The 20,556-nt window shown below is 28.6% G+C and overlaps 1 protein-coding gene and 1 non-coding gene across 8 annotated transcripts in view; both read left to right on the top strand.

The window, feature by feature from the left end:
* The window catches only part of LOC123292321 (serine/threonine-protein kinase MARK2-like), a 109,114-nt gene that overhangs the window by 37,810 nt on the left and 50,748 nt on the right, over positions 1-20,556 (top strand). The gene's annotated exons all lie outside the window — the stretch shown is intronic.
* Positions 17,172-17,242, top strand: Trnag-gcc. The gene has a single exon. It is a non-coding gene; the product is annotated as a tRNA-Gly (tRNA).

The following is a 20,556-nucleotide window of genomic DNA, read 5'->3' as shown; positions in this document are numbered from 1 at the left end:
TTTCCTGTTTGATGGTATTTATTTCATGTTTGATTTTCAATTTTATCAAAGTTTTGCATAATAAATTGGCGGCATCTTTGAAGTTGCTAAGTTGTTTACATCGATTTACAAGTATCTTTCCAAAATGAGGAACTTATTGTGTTCTAAATATCATTCGTCGCCAAGAAGATTTAGGAAATAATCGCTAGAAATAACAGGGTTCGAGGATATATATCACGTGAATTTTTATGATATATATCAATACAAAAATGATTTAAAAAAATTTAATATTATTTAGTAATTTTTGGCGTTTGTTACCGTATTTCTACTTCCCAAATTTTGATGGCATTGGAGTAGAGTTAAAGCCTACTAATACTAAGCTCAAATCGTGTCGTGTAGAAAAAGTTCGTTACTAAAGAGTAAGTTTAAGTAAGATTCAGAATCGGAAGATGGTCTAGCTTTATCTTCCTTGCAGTCAAACCAAGCACAATTATGAAACGACATTTTTTTTTGTTTATTTGATAATTAACAGTTTATTACGAATGACTGATGACTGATTTGATAATTAAAAGACTGATTCTACTCTAGAGTTATTATTTGTAATGTTTATTGTTTTGTTGCCTAAGTGTAGGTATGACCATTGACTGATAACAATTTATAAAATTGTTTTTTGTTTTAAAGTTGATTTTTATTTATAAAAATTTTATTATTTTTAATTAATTTTGCCTGATCTAGAAGAATATTTTATGTTTTGGTTTCATTTGTTTGATTTGAAGCGCCTAAGTAAATAAAACCTTTAAAACATTTTAGTTTTTTTTAAATATCAAAAGTTTGATATATATCGGATATATATCAAAAATATCCGATATTTTGGTATTTATCATAAATATCGGATATTTTCGAACCCTGATTTTTCGTCAGCTGTCCTTTATAACCCCCGAAATAAAAAGGGGTGTTATAACTTTGACACTGTCTGTCTGTGGCATCGTTGTGCCCAAACGGTTTAACCAGTTTTGAATTTTTTCTTATCGCACCATAGTTCCTGTGACATCGTCCAACATCTCGAAACTTACATCGAAAATTTAATGGATATGCCATTTGGTGTATAGTAGACTAAACAAAATTTATTAATGTAGCAATTAATGATACAAGGATACTCTATTTAACTTCTCTCAATAAAAACTTTATAGCTTTTAATAGAGCTTCAATGTTATAGATGAAAACAAAGGGGGGGGGGAAGAAAAGAGAAGGTAATGAAGAAATGTTTTTCACATGTTTTAATCACATTAACATTAAAAGTATAAATAGCGTGGTGAAAAATGAAAAGTTTTTCTAAAAATAACTGTTGGAAAAAGAAAAGGAAAACTTCATGTTGGAAATATAGAAATAAATTTTTAAATTGAATTACATAGAATTACAGATTTTTTTTTTCTAGTTGTTTGTGTTGATAGAAATCTTGACGTCATAACGTATCATTTGCTACTATATAATATCTTACCGGTAGCATATAAATTACCTGTGTGGTTTTTCGTTTAAAGGAAAATTTTTATACAATGTAAGAATGGTTCCCTCAGGAATGATTTTTTAAAGTTTTCTTTTAAATTTTCTTCTATGATTCAAACATTGGTTGTAACATATTTTTGCTTTGCTGTCAACAGTAGTTATCTTTTTTAGCAAATTTTCCGAAAGAAAATTTATCATTTATGTTGTACCAGAAATTCTTTTTATGTGCATAATATTTCTAGACAGACAAAAAAGGACGTTCACGGGATAAGAAAAAGTCAAATTTGAAATTTTCTTATATAAAAATTAAAATGGAAATGCAGGTGATCCAAAAGTCACAGTCACAAACAACTTTAATAAAGTATTATTTCATAAAGAATAACCATCATTTTCGGATTTAGAAAATTCAAGAATAATCTTCCATCGTAATCTACCTCACATTGAAGCTCATATCTCACAAAAGAAATAGTTTGCTTTCGGGAAAAATTATCAAGACAATTTCACTGCTCATGTAGTTTACTCGACGTTTGAACTTGTTAACTTGTTAAGACGAATGTTATCAGAAAATGTCTCTATCGATTCCCAGAATTTATTATCGAACCCTCAATGTAAAAATAATTCTCACTCTTCATCGAAGTATAAATTATTTATTCATTCGAATAAAAAACCGTTATTCAAGGACGTTATCGTTGATACACACAATATTTTCGATTTTTCCATTGGGAAAAACATTAAATTGACTATGATAAAAAAAAAAAAAAACTTTATTTTTAGAAAGTATATGTTTAAAATCTACTTTCATAACCCTTATTTTATCAGTTGTTACTTTTACTGGAAAATTTTTTTAGATAATTTATTGCGGATGTTGCTGATTTTTGATTATGTCCAAAACGAAAGTGCGTAACATTTCTATTTATTAAAGTAAAACCTCGTTATCGTACCTTTTTAACTCAATGTTATTTTGATAATAAATTAACATGTTTCTTCAGATTGCAAACGAATGCACCCTCTAAAAAAGCCTTAATTGTCGTCTAGAATATCTAAAGAATTTTGATGTAAATCAGAATTTTTCAGGGAAACTGATGCTTTTTTTTATTCTCCTTACTTAGAAAATTTTATCATAACAAAAAAAAAAAAAACAAAAACAGGTTCTTCTCTGATACTTTTATCTAAGTAATTCTAAATTCTTTGAAAGCTTTGACCGAACTAAGAAATATTTCCTAGATTGTTTTTTATGAGAGTTTGGCCAATCATTTTGCTAAAGAGTTTGTTTTTTGCTGTATATGTCAATATCCTCATATCAAATCCGAAGGGATAATAATATCGAATTTTTACAACTTGTTTCGTTTCTAATCGGTATTTATTCGTCAGTAATGAGGTTCAACTATATTAACATTAACATAAATCAATAAAAAATGTCATTTTTAAATAGTTGATTTCCCGTTTCATGTTTGGAAAACATTAGCATTTATATACAACTTAAAATAATAAATATTTACGGCTATTGTTTACTTTTAAAAATACTTGTAGAATTTTTAGTACTTATTAAAAATTTTATAATGTTGGGGTCAAATTTTATTTATATACAACTCTCCGCTCTAATGTAAATATTGTTATTACGTTATTTAAATAATAAACGGTTATTAATTTTTAATATTAACAATTGAAACTCATGAACCTTGACATAGAGAATTAAACAGAAGAGTTTATTGTTTTATAAATGTCTCCGATTTTGTAATGATTTTAATCGTCACTCTCATGATCGAAAGGGGAGATCTTTAAGAGGAGATCAAAGTAAATTTTTCACTAAATAAACGTTTAATCTTCTTTGTTTCTTGCATTTTCATCATAATTGATTATTCATGTCAAAATAAGATCATAATAAAACTAAAAAAATACTCAAAATATTATAAAAGTATTAAAAAAACAAAAGAAAGCAAACAATAAAATCCTAAGAAACACAAATCTATTATCAACTTTTTCTATTATATTTGTACAGAGTGTTACAGGATAAGTATTCCTTATTTTCCAAAAGAAGAAAGGTTGTTTTAATAGCTTTTTATATAATTAGTTGAAAAATAAACGTGTGATGATGGGACATACTTTTTATGAAACTTTATTGATTTATAAAAACGTTTATCATAGATTTTCTCTCGAAAACTGATCATGGCTACTTTTAATTAAATTAATTTTAATCAATGGTTCTCATGAACGGCATCTTGCAGGCATGTCTATACCATTATCGTCGCTGAACTCGAATATCGTGTCAGAATTGGTCTCCGAGATATCTGATGACCAGGGTAAACGGAAACTCGTCACTCGAGAGTTTTTAACGTCGCTCAGTACAAATATCGTAACAGAATTGATCACTGAGGTATCTGGTGTCCGATTCTGTCGCGATATTCGTGTTCAGCGACTCCAAAATTCTCCGAGTAATGAGATTGGATCCATTATACAATGCATTTCCCGAAAACTCCAGGAGATGACTAGGATACCATTTCCCCTGTTCAGTAGGTACCAATTCTGACGCAATATTCGTGTGCAGCGACCTCAAAAACCCCCTGAGTTTCAAGTTTGGAATCTTTTTCATCACTATAAACCGAATTGTAAATTAAGTATATTTACTGTTAATTTAGAATGCATATTATTTATACAAATTGCATATTTTTAATTTCTTATAAATCATCGAATTCCGAAAACCGCATTCAAATTCGACTTACTGTGCCAATTTTTCGAACTTTGAACGATTTTAGTGTTTTATTTCTGCGTCTTGTTTGTTGAATGTATGTGGTTTGTTGGTCAAACGTCACAATTTTACCGCAGCTGAGAGATGAGAGTCAGTCCAGCTTAGACCATAAAACTTAACATATTTCAATTCAAACATATGATGGCACAGCACAGTCCACATGATATTGGTGTTTTCCACAACACACATGATTCATATGTGTAGTGTACAATGTACATAATACATATGAATAGAATAGATATAGATAAGGCCAGAGGCGGTATTTGTAACATTTAATACCGGATAAGAATGATTAATCTTGTAATAAAAAAAAACTATATGTAAAACTATAGTATAGCGCTCAATTACTCATATAATTATCATAATTTTAACAAATAAATAAGATATTATAATTCACTATTTTTAACCTCTGTGTAAAGATTTCATCTGGAAAATTGAATTTTTCATCTTATCTGTAAGTGGAATTCCTTGTTTGTTGGATAAGAACACTATTTCGTATAACAGAGCTGTTAAAAAACGGGGAATCTAAGAATTATCAAAATGATTTTTAGCTAAAAAGAACATCTTTCATTTGACAGTCGAGCAGTTTTCGGTATAAAATTTCTTATAACACTTAGACTTATAGGATTTCGGCGGATTTCACAAAAATATCGATTGATAGTTAAATGAATGAATCAGTCGTTGATAAATTTACTCTGTACATCAATCACATCAAAATTCAAAACAAGTTTTACTTCCTTAAAAAAATTACAGAATAAAGTATAAAATTTGTTTCGATAAAACTCAAAAATTAAAAATTTCTGATTATTCCGGAAAATTTCGGAGACATTGTCCAAAGTTATATACGAAGAAGGTTCTATAAAAAGATATTCGAATTCACTTCTGTGTAAAGAACGAAATCAAATCTGTCCATTAATACCATATATAGAGGTCACATGAAGATATTTACACATTTTTTAAAAATTGTTTTGTCTATGATGTCCGCGACACATATACCTATCTATGCGTAGACTCAGATTAGACTTCTCTGTTTAAAGTCTTATCTATTTCATGGAATTATTGTAAATTCCAATTTTCAGGAATTCCCCGATAAGCGTCAATTTGTCTGAAATTTTTGAGTCGATGACTCTTTTATGTGGTTTTATTTTATTAATTAAACCAGCTCCAAATTTATTCTTAGAATTTAATAAAAACGGACTCCATGACTATTTTGTGGTTTTATCCAATTATGGATCTGTTTTAAGTTCGCAAGAGACTTCATCTAGTTTGATTAAGACATTTTTTATACCATGTATATATGAAATTTATCAAGGTATACTAAGTTAAGTCCGAGGTTTGAATCTCTTAGAAACATTGATGCTACGAACAAAATTTTAGTATAGGCGTTCAAAATCACCTAATTAGTCTATTTTTGGTTATCCGTTCGCTTGTCTGTTTGTGAACACGATAACTCAGCGAAAAGAGATATTAACCTGAAATTTTTATAGCGAGCTTAGCATGTAAAAAGTGACTTTTCTTTTAAATGATTTTTGGTAAAAAGAAGAGCTTTTTCGGTTCAAGAGGGCTTTTCATTTTAAAATCACGATTCACATTTGTTTCGTACTAAATGATTTATAAATAAATGTGATAAAATGAATAACAAATATCTTCTATCTTAGTCCTACTTATTGCTGTCAGTACGAAAAAATAAATTCTGTACTTGCGCTTATGACATGATGAAAAGGCCTATATCCAATTTTTTTTTGCACATGAACATGAGTGGAAAATTATCCATAAATATTAAAACCGAACTATGCTGAAAATATATACAGAAAGAGATATTAAATTATTAATTTGCTCTACCTAAAGAGTGAGTAGGTTTGTTGCAATATCTTTGCAGGAAAAACAGATCAATAATAAACCTGGTTGTTTTTGTTAACACCTGTGTTTGTATGTGATTTATCCACCAGATGCAAATTACAGAATGTCACACCACATTTTGAGAAAAAACTCTAAAATTATTTTAATTGATTTGCATTCTTTGTAGTACCTGATTCGTTCATAATACTCTTGATTGCTCTATCAAAACTCCCATTATTTTTCTCCAAAATCTTAAGAAGATGAACGAGAAAAAGTTTTGTTTATCTTTTGTCTACGTATATTTGAGAGTCATTCAAAAATTCTAAAGTATTTGAAATTTTTTCTGTCTACACTACACCGTTGTATCAACCATCCACAATTACTGTCCGTAGGGAACTATTCGTGTATGATATGAACTCTCCATATTGACTGACTTGTTATTATACCATGTGTATATGAAATATACATAGTATATTAAGTGTAGTCCCAAGTTTATAACGCTTAAAAATAATGATGCTAGGAAAAAAATTTTGTCATAGGTGTTCATAAAATCACCTAATTAGTCCATTTTCGGTTGTCCGTCCGTCCGCCCCCCCCCCTCTGTGGACACGATAACTCAAAAACGAAAAAAGATATCGAGTTGAAATTTTTACAGCGTACTCAGGACGTAAAAAGTGAGGTCTAGTTCGTAAATGAGCATCATAGGTCAATTGGGTCTTGGATCCGTAGGACCCATCTTGTAAACCGTTAGAGATAGAACAAAAGTTTAAATGTAAAAAGTGTTTCTTATCAAAAATTAAACAACTTTTGTTTGAATTATTTTTTTCGTAAACATCACTGTTTACCCGTGAGGGCGCCAATTAGGCGGAAATTTTATAATATGTACTATACTTGATTATCAGTTATGTATGTGTCACATGTTTGTAAGTGTAATGTGATAAAGAAATCAACACTGACTATGCATGGTATTTCAACAATTAACTCAGTCAATTGTTTGTTTTACTTGTTTAATGTATAGTTTTTATCATTGTTGAGCAGTTAGAATCAACGCAGGACACTCTGTTTCTACTTTAATATCCATTTTTTGCCAAATCCCGCCCGTATATTTAAAATTTAATTAAGCATATAATTGAACAAACACCTTTTTTTGTACAGTTTAGTTCAGGGTGTCAAAAAACTTTGTTAAATGTGTAATTGATTGAAAAATCAAGTTACGTTTATGTTTTTTTATATAAAATGTCACGCAATATTATTCATTACATAACCTAAAATTAGTGTCAAAATTAAGAATAATTTCCGGTCACATTAATTTCATTTTAAAGAATTTTGTTTTTTGGGAAAATATTATCAAATAAATATAATCTTTTTGTGTAAAAAAGTGAAATTTTTTGTGTAAATTAAATTGAGAGTTTTGAGTACACTCAAGTAATTTACTTTTCTTTTTTAATATAGCTGGTGTGAAATATTCTCACTAACCGTGGACTTATTTTATTCTTTAAAACAATACATTTAATTAATTATTTTGTTTTACAAAATAATTGAGTTTTAATTGACTTTATGTTCTATTTAAGGTTATTTATTGCGATACAGGCATCATCATAAAAAACTGCACACTATAAATGTTTAAATCAAATAACAAGTGAAATCAAACAATTGATTGAGTTAATTGTTGAAATACAATGTATAAACAAAAAAAATTTAAGTCATTAAGAGAATCTTCTTATTTCCTTAGTGTACATGGTAATAAACAAACACATACAAACATGTATACTTGATACAATACAATACCAATATTTTTAGCCTAATTTACGCCCTCACGGATATGTCTATTACTGTTTACAAGATGGGCCCCACGGACTCAAGGCTTAATTGACTTATGTTGCTCATTTACGAACTGTAACTCTTTTTTTCGTCCTAAGCACGCAATTTCACTTTTCGTTTTTGAGTTTTCGTGTTGACAGACAACCGAAAATGGACTTTTTAGGTGATTTTAAGTACATCTATACCAAAATTTTGTTCGTAGCATTAATATTTTCAAGCGTTACACAAACTTGGGACTAAACTTTGTATACCTTGATATATTTCATATGTATATAGTATAAAAAAAGTAAAAAGTTTAATAATAAGACAATTAGACAGAGTAAAGTACCCCATAATGAATAAAAATTAGATTTCCTTCAATTAACAATAAATCAATTGATTGTTTATCAGTTTTGTTGTTAATTTTTTTCAACAATGAGTAGCAAAAGCAATCAAATCAACAAATTAACCTCATATTCAAATTGACTAATTAATATTTATGAGAAAATAATTCCATGATACTGACTGCTATCATAGATAATTATATTCAAATGATAGATACCTGTAGTGTCTGTACGGTTGTATCTGACTCTCATAAATATACTTACCTCACCACTTACTGTGACGTCATTGACATTGTTATTAGGTACATCTTTATAATATATCAAATGATATCATTCTTGTCAAAATGTTATTGAAAGTGGCAATTATATTTGACAAAAAAATATATAAACAAACATTGGGCCATGTATCTTTAATAAATTCTTGGATATAAGGTTATTTTATTAAAATGAGAGAGAGATATGATATTGAAGATGATCTTGTAACCTCAAAGGTCCATGGCATACAAATTTATTTGATTTTTATACCATGCATTTATGCAATATACATAGTATATTAAGTTTAGTCCCAAGTTTGTAACGCTTAAAAATAATGATGCTAGGAAAAAAATTTTGTCATAGGTGTTCATAAAATCACCTAATTAGTCCATTTCCGGTTGTCCGTCCGTCCGTCTGTGGACACGATAACTCAAAAACGAAAAAAGATATCGAGCTGAAATTTTTACAGCGTACTCAGGACGTAAAAAGTGAGGTCAAGTTCGTAAATGAGCATCATAGGTCAATTGGGTCTTGGGTCCGTAGGACCCATCTTGTGAACCGTTAGAGATAGAACAAAAGTTTAAATGTAATAAATGTTCCTTATCAAAAATTAAACAACTTTTGTTTGAAACATTTTTTCGTAAACATCACTGTTTACCCGTGAGGGTGCCAATTAGGCGGAATTTTTATAATATGTACTATACTTGATTATCAGTTATGTATGTGTCACATTTTTGTATGTGTAATGTGATAAAGAAATCAACACTGACTATGCATGGTATTTCAACAATTAACTCAGTCAATTGTTTGTTTTCACTTGTTTTTCATAATTATTAGTTTAAGGTAATTCTATCGGTAAAAGATTTTACATTCAGTACATATAATATATACATAGATAATAAGTATTTATATTTATTATAATCAGATGTGTCTATGAATATATCTATTAACATTATTTGTTCATGCCCGCGTTTTTGACAGTTTATAAAAGGTTCAAAATTTAATTTAAGTTTTTGGCAATAAAGCGTGTGTATCTTGTGTGAAATAAATTTTTAGTTTTTTATTAGCAAAATCAACATTTTGAAGTACTTTTTCAAAAATAATGGAATACCCTATTTAATGAAACTAGGCATAGTTGTCCATAATTATATCATAATTAACCAGTTAAATTTTTAGGGGTCTTCAGAGAACCCAGGTTTGACTGTATTTATATAACTAAATGCAAAAATCACAAGCCATGACTGGGGTATTCTATTTCCTATGAATTGTTTCAACTCTACCAGCTAATGAAAATAAAAAAATTTTCGCTATTTCGCTCCAAGCTATTTAAGTGTGAAACATAAATTTTGTTGAAAACGAGTGACATTTTCATTTTCGTAATTAAAAAAGTTTTAAATAATAATTTCAAAGGATTGTACACAAAACCCGTGGGTTGTTGCCATGAATTGATTGACGCATTTCACGATTTCAATTATTCATGGAGGTTGTAATATATTGTTGATTCCAAAAATTTATTTAGATACTTAGTTTCCGATATCGATTCATAAATTTTAAAATAAGACACCGACCTGTTAATAAAACATGAGAAACTAACTATAATCGATGAAAGTACCAGATGTTCCAGAAAGAACGTTGTTTTTTTTTATAACTTTACAAACAAAAATAGATATATGTAAATAAACAAATTAGGGATGCTTTGAGCCTAAATAAGATAACCTAAGTAATTGATCGTTTAGTTTACGAAAAAAACAGTAAACAATGATTTTTTACGAATATTTAGTGTAATCCAGAAGTTGTTGAATTGTACAAGCGACAACATTGTTCAATTTGCCATAGCTGCGATCATAAAATGATTCTATGATTCTTATTATACTTATCAATTAATAAACCGGGAACAAGTGTCGATAGTGAAAAAGTGGGGAAACAGCACTGACTTTAATGAAACTTTTTTTGAACGTCTTTATAAGATCCCATGGCACATACAGCCAATATAACTTAGTCCGAAAAGGGAGTAGGTTAAGGAAGGTCCCTCGGCAATACTAGAAAAAATAAATTAGTAGATAAGGATCCGAATTTTTAGTATGTTATAGTTCACGAAATATATTATTGTATCAAACAAAAATTTGGGTATCTTACCGTTCAATTAAGAGAGTTTTTATTAATTAAAAATACACTAAATAACATAACCATCCTCATATCATGCTATGTTATTTAGTGTATTTTTAATTAATAAAAACTCTCTTAATTGAACGGTAAGATACCCAAATTTTTGTTTTATACAATAATATATTTCGTTAACTATAACATACTAAAAATTCGGATTATTATCTACTAATTTATTTTTTTCTATTACTGGCGAGTCACCCTCCTTAAGTTTACTGAATGTTCCTTGGGGGCCTATAACCAGTTTCATTAAAATCGGTGCTGTTTTTCCACTGTTCCTATGCATTCCGACTTACATGTTCAACTAATATGATAGTATTCGTTCTAGCGTCGATGAATTTATTGCGCTAATACAACTACTATTTAGACAAATATATTTTTTCTCTTTTTAAGATATCACTTTCTCATTCGATAGAAATACCTTAATTCGAATATGTTTATTTCTAAGAGCTGTAAGATTTGATAATTTTTAATCGTGAATCATTCTGTATTTAAAATAAATAGTTAAAATATAGTTTGAACTATATATCCAGATATAGAAACTTCAAGTGTAATCAATAAGTGAAATTAAATTGTTAATGAAAAACTAGTAACAAACTACACCAAAACCAGAAGTGTCTTATGTGCGTCATAGTGTTAATATGTGAGAAATTAATAAACAAAGTGTTCTGTCTACACTACTGACTGACTGACTACTCTAACACCAAATCAAACCAATACATCAATACACCAATACTTCGATGTATGTGAAGACTTGAAGAGAAACTTTTTAAGAGAACATCATGTATGAAGTGACATGTGTACAAAACGGTACAAGAACAGCAGATGATATATGCACAAATAAAATCATGACATCGAAGGTATTACCCCACACAACAACATCACATCTTGTTGATAATAATATGCGTTTATTAAAACAACGTGCAGCAGGGGGTAACAATATAACGAAACCACCAAATGGGACCACACAAAATAATGGTGTACATCAAATTAATGGTGTTAATAAAACTATAAGTGTTAATAATACTACCAACAATAATGGGTTAAAACCGACGGCTGTTAGGACGTCTAAGAATCATCTTAAGTTTAATAAGGTAATACTTAGAAAAATTTATTTGTCGATTTATTGGTCCAGAAAAATTTATATTATTGTATGAATAATTTTAACTTTTTAAAACTTTTAAATCTTATGGGAATACAGTAAAACCTCAATAATGTAAAAATCCCTATAAATCAGATTTCTCAGATAGATTTCAGGGAGTTTCTTGTAATCCATTTCTAAAAAATTTTCCAACTTTCGGATCCATGGGCAGGACCGTTTTTAACCTTTTGAAGGTCCTGGACACAGAAGGATTACATGGTCTCTTTTTGAGAGTGTGCAAAAGTACAGAATGTCTCAGATCTTTATTTTTAGGATCGAATCCGAGGGTGAAAAACTTGATATCTGTGCCTTTCTTTACTTGCTAAAACACGAAAAAGTAGGATGATGTAAGTAAAATTAAATTCCCGTTCGCCCTAAATTGTACGTTTAGTTTTATTACTCAAGTCTTGGCGATTATAAAATGATTATAATCATCGGTCGATTTTCATATATCTTTCTCTCTATCACCCAAACTATAATTTCACAGGCAATATAACTTAAATTAGCCATAAAGTTATCACACAAATAATAAAATAAACAATATGACATTATTATGTACAGATAGTATGAAATATAAAAAAATTATCATCTTTTTTAATCAAAATGTATATATAGGGTGTTTAAAAAATGCACGACACTATTTAAGGTACGTGCTCCCTTGCTCAAAATGAACAAAAAAGTTCATATAAACATATGCCCAAAAATTATTTATTACTGAGATATTAGAGCACAAAGATAAGTGTTTTTGGTATGTTTTCTGCGGAATCTAGGCACGCTTCAATAAAAATTTTTCAATAAAAGTGATTTGCTTTTCTATAAAGACGATTTTTTTTCAAATTGAATGAAGAAACGCTCAAAAACCTATGAGATGTAGTTTCTTACAGGGTCTTTTAGGGTATTTTTGCTGCCAATTACTGTCTAAATTATTTGGTTTACAAAAAAATGTTTCAAACAAAAGATGGTTTCGTTTTTATAAAGAACTTTCTAATTTAAAATGTTCGTCTTATGTTTGCTAGTTATGAATTAGAGAGAAATTTTCCTTAAATTAGAGATTAATTTATTTTTCGAGGTTCGCATATGTCAATTTAAAAAAAGGGGACACCCTATATTTCTCATAGACTGCACAAAATATTATTTTACAAGGGAAACATTCTAAAAACATGTTTTTTTTAGAATAATAAAACGTGAAATCTTGATAAATAATATTAAAAAAATATTTACAAATATTAATAACACTAAAGTGTTGTTGTCAGTCATTATTTCAGTAATGAAGTGAAACAAGGTTACTAACTTTTATTTTATTATGTTCTGTTTATTTTATTTAGAATTTTAACTACCAAGGCAATTAACAATGTTTTTAGAGTAAATACTTACTTACTTCTAGTCTTAAGCTATTTGTGAATGAACTTGTGCAAATTTACAAAATTAATTTCGATAGCTGGTTTATAATCTATAATGGATTATCCGAAACAACCAGAAAATGAATTTATTAGAGTTTAAGTTATAAGAAAAGTTTGGCTGAAAACTCAATTTTGTTTCTGTTGCATTTACTTGTAAAGGATGTTTTTTTAGAGGTTCGGAATTTTAATTTAATAAAAAGGATACTGTTTTTAATATCAATGGGACTGACTTTATTGGAAAGATAATTTTATGCCACCATTAATGTTTGAATATGATTTCGAATGTCCAATATCCATACACTTTCTGAGCAATTTGGGTCGTTTTTCGAAAATAACCTCCCAAAATGTCTCTGGTTTATGTGCGTTGACAAGTAACTTTACATATCTTCAAAGAAAATAATCTTATAAGGTTAGATCGCACGAAGCCAATTAACAGGTCTATTACGTGAATTTAATTAAACATTTCATAAATTTTTATAAAAATAAAAAATTTCAACAATTTGCAAGCGCTCTCGCGTGAGTTTATTTATTATAGAATGGCAAACCAAGCTAAACACAAAGCAACTGCCTGCTGTCAAAGCGATTGTCGAACAAAACAGTGTTGCCCACTCAAAGATTGTGAATTATGTCATAAATTTTGTCTTTTGGATATCAATTGACTGTGACACTCTGTACAAATTTTAAACCTTACAAATATGTTTATATATTTTTATCCCAAATAAGTATATTATTTATTTAATTATAGTTTTACATAATTTAAATATGACTGACATAATTAATATTATTTTTATCTATGATATTAATATTTTATAAAATTGTTTATTCTTTAATTAACTCATTTTTGATTAAGTGAAATTTCAATCAAAATATTTCTATATTTAATCAAAAAAATTACTGACCACAGACCAATAATATGATCGAATAACAAATAGTAAAATTTAAGAAAAATAAAAGCGTTAAATGTCCCCCAAAATAAGAAATTTTTTATGTATTGGCAAAATTAGCAATAGCTATGGCGGACAAATCAATGCAGTATGGGTGTCAGATCCATACTGGTTGGCGATATCACAATACTTCTGGTGGATAACAGCCCTATTCAATACTGTATAATATTACTTATGCTAACATATACTATCGTATCTGTCTCATACCAGCATTGTAGTAAACGCCATACATTTCTTAACGTTCAGTTAATATTAAACATATCTACCAAAAATTGTCAGAAAGATCTAAAAGATTTTAGCATAGGCCCAGAATATTACCTAAGTTTTTATAAATAATTATTGCTGTTGTTTATTTCCTTGAGTAATCATCTGATGATTACATTTTAAAATCATTTTCAATTATAAAACTCATATTCTCGTGTGTACAAATCTAACTTCACATTTTTTTAGTTAATTTTTCTAAGAACATTCTTCATATATTATTATTATAATTATTATTGTTATTATTATAATCATTATATTGTAATTAAGTATTAACTAAAACAGATTGTTAATTAATTACAATTAATTTGAATTTTCTAAGAAGGTCAATTCAATATAAAAATTTATTCTAGCATTTTGGTACGAAAAAACTAAAGTACAATTTATTATTATAAATTTTAAATTGGTTTGTGTCTATGATGTGTAGTATTAGTGTAATTGTTTATATACAGATGTCGTTACCTACAATGATTTCAAATTGAATTATTATTGTAGAATTTTTGTTTTGATTGTAATTTCATTTTATTCAATAGTTTAGTTCAACAGAAGATTATTCTCTTATTGTTGTACAATTACAAAGTATTCAAAAATTCATAATTTTACTTGTTTAGAAAGCATAGACATTAAAAATTAAGATTCTATTTAAGCTTTTAGCCGCTTTAGAGTTTTAAATACTCGCTAAAAAAAGATGAAGCGTATAATTATGGAAAATCAATACGGTATCAATTATGGATTCGAATCCTTATGTTTTTATTCGTTATCACGTCGGTTTATTTCCGAGATATTAATTTTGGCGAACATTGTCTAAAAAAATTCTAAAACTTTGGGATTTAATAGTAAAAGCCCTATTCTGTCGAAAAGTGTTTTCCATAGTTTTAGCATAGGAATTACAAACACCTTGCTGGAAATACCTTAAATATAGCTTAAAAGAATTACTGGAATATTGCAAAGAAATTTTTCAATATTTATTGCGTGATGCATGAACAGAATAGAAAATTCTAACTATAATCTTGTTTAGATAAGTAATCCAAATGAATTTAAATACATGTTTCATACAATTATAAGTTTAAAACGGTCGGCGCGGCGTCAGGAAGGTTTTTGCAATCTTGCTGTTACAAAATTTACTGTTGATTAAGTATGATTTAATATTGTAATTTTATTGCTGAATCTTAGAAAATCTTTAAAAATTAATTTATGTTGCAAATGTATTTTTTAAGAAATATAAATTACACCATCAAACCAAAACACGTGATTGTTTCAGTTGTTCAATTGTTTTAAGCCTTCATAATAAAAATTCTAAAAAACGGGGAATCAAAAAAGCTTGGAAACTATCTAACAATAAAATGAATTTGATTTTAATTACTCTAGATATTTCTACTAAGTCAAAATCCCTTTTTAAGTTTTTACGATTTTTCCTAAAGTCAGTTTTTTATGACTTAATCGGTGGTAAACTTAAAAAATTGCAAAGTTTTATCTCAGATTTCACGACTGTCACGAATTTGTTTCTATAAGTTTTAGTTTTCTTTCTAAGAAGTATTTTAGAATGTCTGCAAGATGTGTTAATAAATGTATTTTTATGTGTTCAATTATGGACCCCCATGTAAGCAATAAAAAAAAATTAAAATTGAAATAATAATAATTTTATTGAATCATAACAACACCTGTGTTAATCATAAAATATAACATTTAAAAGCATTCAGTCAACCTAACCCCTGCCGTAGTCACAACCGCTGCCCGTGTGTTCTATCAAGGTTGTTGCTGATAACATTTCTATTGATGATAACATTCAATTTTATATATACATGTTATTTTAATTATTCCAGTATACTGTGAAAAATAATCAAAATCATTTTCTTATAAATTTTTTAAATTCAATTAATGATTTTCTTATTGTTACAAGAAGACGGCACCAAGCCATTTTATGACAGCTAGAAATTGCAATGACATCAATTTGAATGAATAAAGATGTATTTGATGCAAAAATTTAATAACTAGACTAGAATAAATAGTAATTTGTATTTATTAAAAATGTAGGCAATATTATTACACAAGTGATAGATATTGGCAGGTAGCATAGAGGGGGAGAGGACACCCAAATCGATCGTGGCGCTGTGAACTCAAGTAAAGCTACCCTAAGTATTTTTGATCATTTAACATCAAAAAGATCGCTTGTAATTTTTAAAAGTCCGTCTATTTTCAACGCCTGCTAAAACCTAGTTTAAGTTTGTTTACTATAGTTCTATTTAAAGAATTTAGGTGTTCACATGCTATCACGCATTTAATCGCTCATCTGAACATAGCTTTATATTGAGACGATGCAAAATTATAGTAAATAAAAATTAACGCAAAGGATGTTATTGTTTAAAAAAAAAATTAATTTCTTGTATCCAATAAAAATTGAACATTGTAAAACAATAATACTAATTATGTTATTACATGAACGTCACAGTCATTTACTTGACTTCACTTTATTATTAAAGGTATCAAAAGCTTATCACCTGTGTTTTTCTCTTGATAAGATATGAAAAATAATTGTAATAAAATTTATTTTTAACACACCAAACATCTTGATATAAATTCAATATTTGAAAATTTTCCATATTTATACCATGCATATATTGTAATATGCAAGGTATACTAAGTTTAGTCCCAAGTTTGTAACGCTTAAAAATATTAATTTTAGGAACAAAATTTTGGTATAGGTGTTTATAAAATCACCTAATTAGGCCATTTTCGGTTGTCTGTCCGTCTGTCGAAAAAAGATATCAAGCTACATTTGCATTTCAACATATAAGAGCATCGTTGGTTCAGTGGTAGAATGCTCGCCTGCCACGCGGGCGGCCCGGGTTCGATTCCCGGACGATGCACTAATTTTTTTTAAATGGATTAGAAACTTATGATTAGCGCCAAAGGCGGAATCATTTTATCAATGGTCGGAATTTCCAATAATAATGTGTGGGTTCTTTGATACAGAGAGGGAGTGGCTTGTTCGACCATGAGACGAACCCAACTCTTGACTATCCCGCCCGGTTTTCTGGATCAGATAGCGTAGTTTATCTTCCTCTATGTAAGATTATTTAAGTTGGAATATTCTATTTCCACGTTAACATTATTTGGCGAGAGTGCGCAACTTTTTATAACATGCATATATGTAATATGCAAGGTATACTAAGTTTAGTCCCAAGTTTGTAACGCTTAAAAATATTGATACTATGAAGAAAATTTTGGTTTAGGTGTTCATAAAATTACCTAATTAGTTACCTAATTTTCGGTTGTCCATCCGTCCGTCTGTGGGCACGACAACTCAAAAACGAAAAAAGATATCAAGCTGAAATTTTTACAGCGTACTCAGGACGTAAAAATTGAGGTCAAGTTCGTAAATGAGCAACATAAGTCAATTGGGTCTTGACCTATGGGTCCGTAGGATCCATCTTGTAAACCGTTACAGCTAGAACAAAAGTTTAAATGTAAAAAATCTTCCTTATCAAAAAATAATCAACTTTTGCTAAAAACATTTTTTCGTAAACATCACTGTTTGCCCGTGAGGGCGCTCATTAGGCGTAAATTGTATAGTATGTATTATTATATGGGGATATCAGTTAAGTATGTTTGACATGTACGTATGTGTAATGTGGTAGAGTAATCAACATTATCTATGCATGATATTTCAACAATTAACTCAGTCAATGTTTGTTTTCACTTGTTATTATTGAAAATTTATTAAGTTTTCCGTTTTATTGAAATTTTCAAAAAAAAAAAATATAATGTTTTCTTATCTAAGATGAAATAAGCTTATTTTCTTAATTATCCCTTTTTTTTTCCTGCTTTCTAACTTTGACATTTTTGATTGAAAATCTCCGTAATTAAGTTGTATTACAATTTTAAAAGGTGTCATAACTCTTTCCTTCATTGAGTTTCACAATCATTAAACAATAATGCAATCAAGATCATCAGAATCTTAAGTAATTATTACATAAATTATTTACATTAAAATAAAATAAATTACTAAATGACATATAAAAACGAAATAATAACATTTTTAAGTAAAATTTGCTTAAATGTGAGAAATCAGTACCTAAATCAGCACACAAAAACAAATATTAGCATTAAATTAGTACTTATTTTTTTACAGTATTCTGTTTTTCAAACTCATAACTATACTCCAAGCAAATAAGACATTTGGTTACTCAAATTCTGTTTCTAAATTTTTAATTAAAATCTAAAAAAATCAGTTTTTTGCTGAATTGTGACGACGTGATTTTTTGGGAACGTCCTTGATAAACTAGGATTAAATATAACATATCAACAAGTGAAAACAAACAATTGACTAAGTTAATTGTTGAATACTATGTATAGAAAGTGTTGATTAGTCTGTCACATTACACATACATATATGTCACACATTTATAACTGATATCCCATATAATAGATCCTAGCTTTTCGCATAATTTGCGCTCTCACGGGTAAACAGTGATGTTTACTAAAAAATGTTTCAAACAAAAGTTGAATTTTTTACATTTAAACTTTAATTCTATCTCTAACGGTTTATAAGATGGGTCCTACGGACACAAGACCCAATTGACATATGTTGCTCGTTTACGGACTCAACCTTTCTACATCCTTAGCAAACTTTAAAAATTTGTTTCATCAAAAAGTTTCTTTCTAAATTTAGGCAAATTTTTACACAAATGTGTTAAATATAGTATAAAAATGCGTTGAAAGTACGGGTCTCGACTTTATTATAATTAAAAATGCATAACTTTTCGTTGAGAAACTGCTGGTTTCAGAATTAAGAGAAAATACATCAATAACAAATTGTTAATTTGCTTGGACTAATAGATACTGGTACTCAGGTACTCAGTGTTCATAACTGTACAATTGTTTTTTTTTTACTTTTTAATATTATTTTTATTTACTAGGTTAAATGAACGGAGTCACGCTTTTTAAATGATTTATGCAAGGACAGTATTTTTATTTTGTGTTGGTTTTTTTTTTTTATTACATTAATTATTTACAACAAAATTGTAATTACATTTTTCGTTTCAATTGAAATATTTCGGAAATTGTTGTTTATTTTACTAGTTTTTAGATGAATTTTAAATGAGAGGTATTTTATAATTACTGTTTGTCCCTCGTGATTTAATTAAACTCAACTTGACTTAAAACTTTGAATTCCCTAGATAAGAATCTAGAATACGACAAATTACATAAAGCTCTAACTGTGGTGGGCATGGGTTGGTTCAAACCAATGGTATTGTGAGTAACGTTTTCGAAAATTTACGTTAAGACGATGATATTAAAGATAAAGAATTTTTGTTTTTGTATCGACCTCCAAAAATCAATACCTTGGAACAATACAGGCACAGTGAAAGTCCTGTAAAAGCCCTCTTTTTTCCACGGCCTTCAAAAAAAGTCATTCTTTGCAGCTGTCACGTCGTTCCTTCTAGGCATTAATCGCTCTCACTTGCCGTACTTCATACCTACCTTATTTCAAAAAGAAAAGAAAAAATCAAATTCAGGTGTCTTGAAATCAATTGTTTCATGACGCTTCTAACTTTTATACCACTATGGCGCTAAATGAATGAATAATAATTCGTAACCTACTTTATAAAAAAAAATTAGGTTGGTCTTCATAGATAAATTGATTGTCGGTATACAAATGATACTCGATACATTCAATACTCGTAATAAAAACAAGTGGTATTTTAATTAAATTAAATAATAGAAAGCATACATTAAATTTTTTACTCATAATTTCTCCGAAAATATAGACATATGTACTATATCTAAAGTCAACGGAGAAAGGTGGGAGTCTCTTATAAATCCGTTTCATGATCCCCAGAACACTATGTATGGAGAGATGTCTAATTTTTCATGGACATCATCCCCAAGGGGACTGAACTCAAGTCAGCTGAAATTAAGTAAGACGGGTAGAGGTTAATTTGGAGAGAATTCACTGACGAAAAATCTTTCTTTCGACGTTTTATGACCTTGAATTTCAGAAAATCCTCTCCAAATTGAATTATAGGTTGTAAATGGGTGTTTAGATTGAGTTAGTATCAAGGATGAATTTTTGGAGATATCAACTTCCCCCTTTCCCTGGACGCTTTTTTATATTGTATGTTTTCAAAAATTTGTCAAAGTCAAACCCCATTCCAAAAAATAGCATATTTTTTAATAA

The sequence above is a fragment of the Chrysoperla carnea genome, chromosome 2 (genome assembly GCF_905475395.1).
Source record: "Chrysoperla carnea chromosome 2, inChrCarn1.1, whole genome shotgun sequence".
Lineage (NCBI taxonomy): Eukaryota > Metazoa > Arthropoda > Insecta > Neuroptera > Chrysopidae > Chrysoperla > Chrysoperla carnea.
The sequence above is the reverse complement of the archived record's forward strand: the minus strand, read 5'-3'. Positions and strand labels throughout refer to the sequence as shown.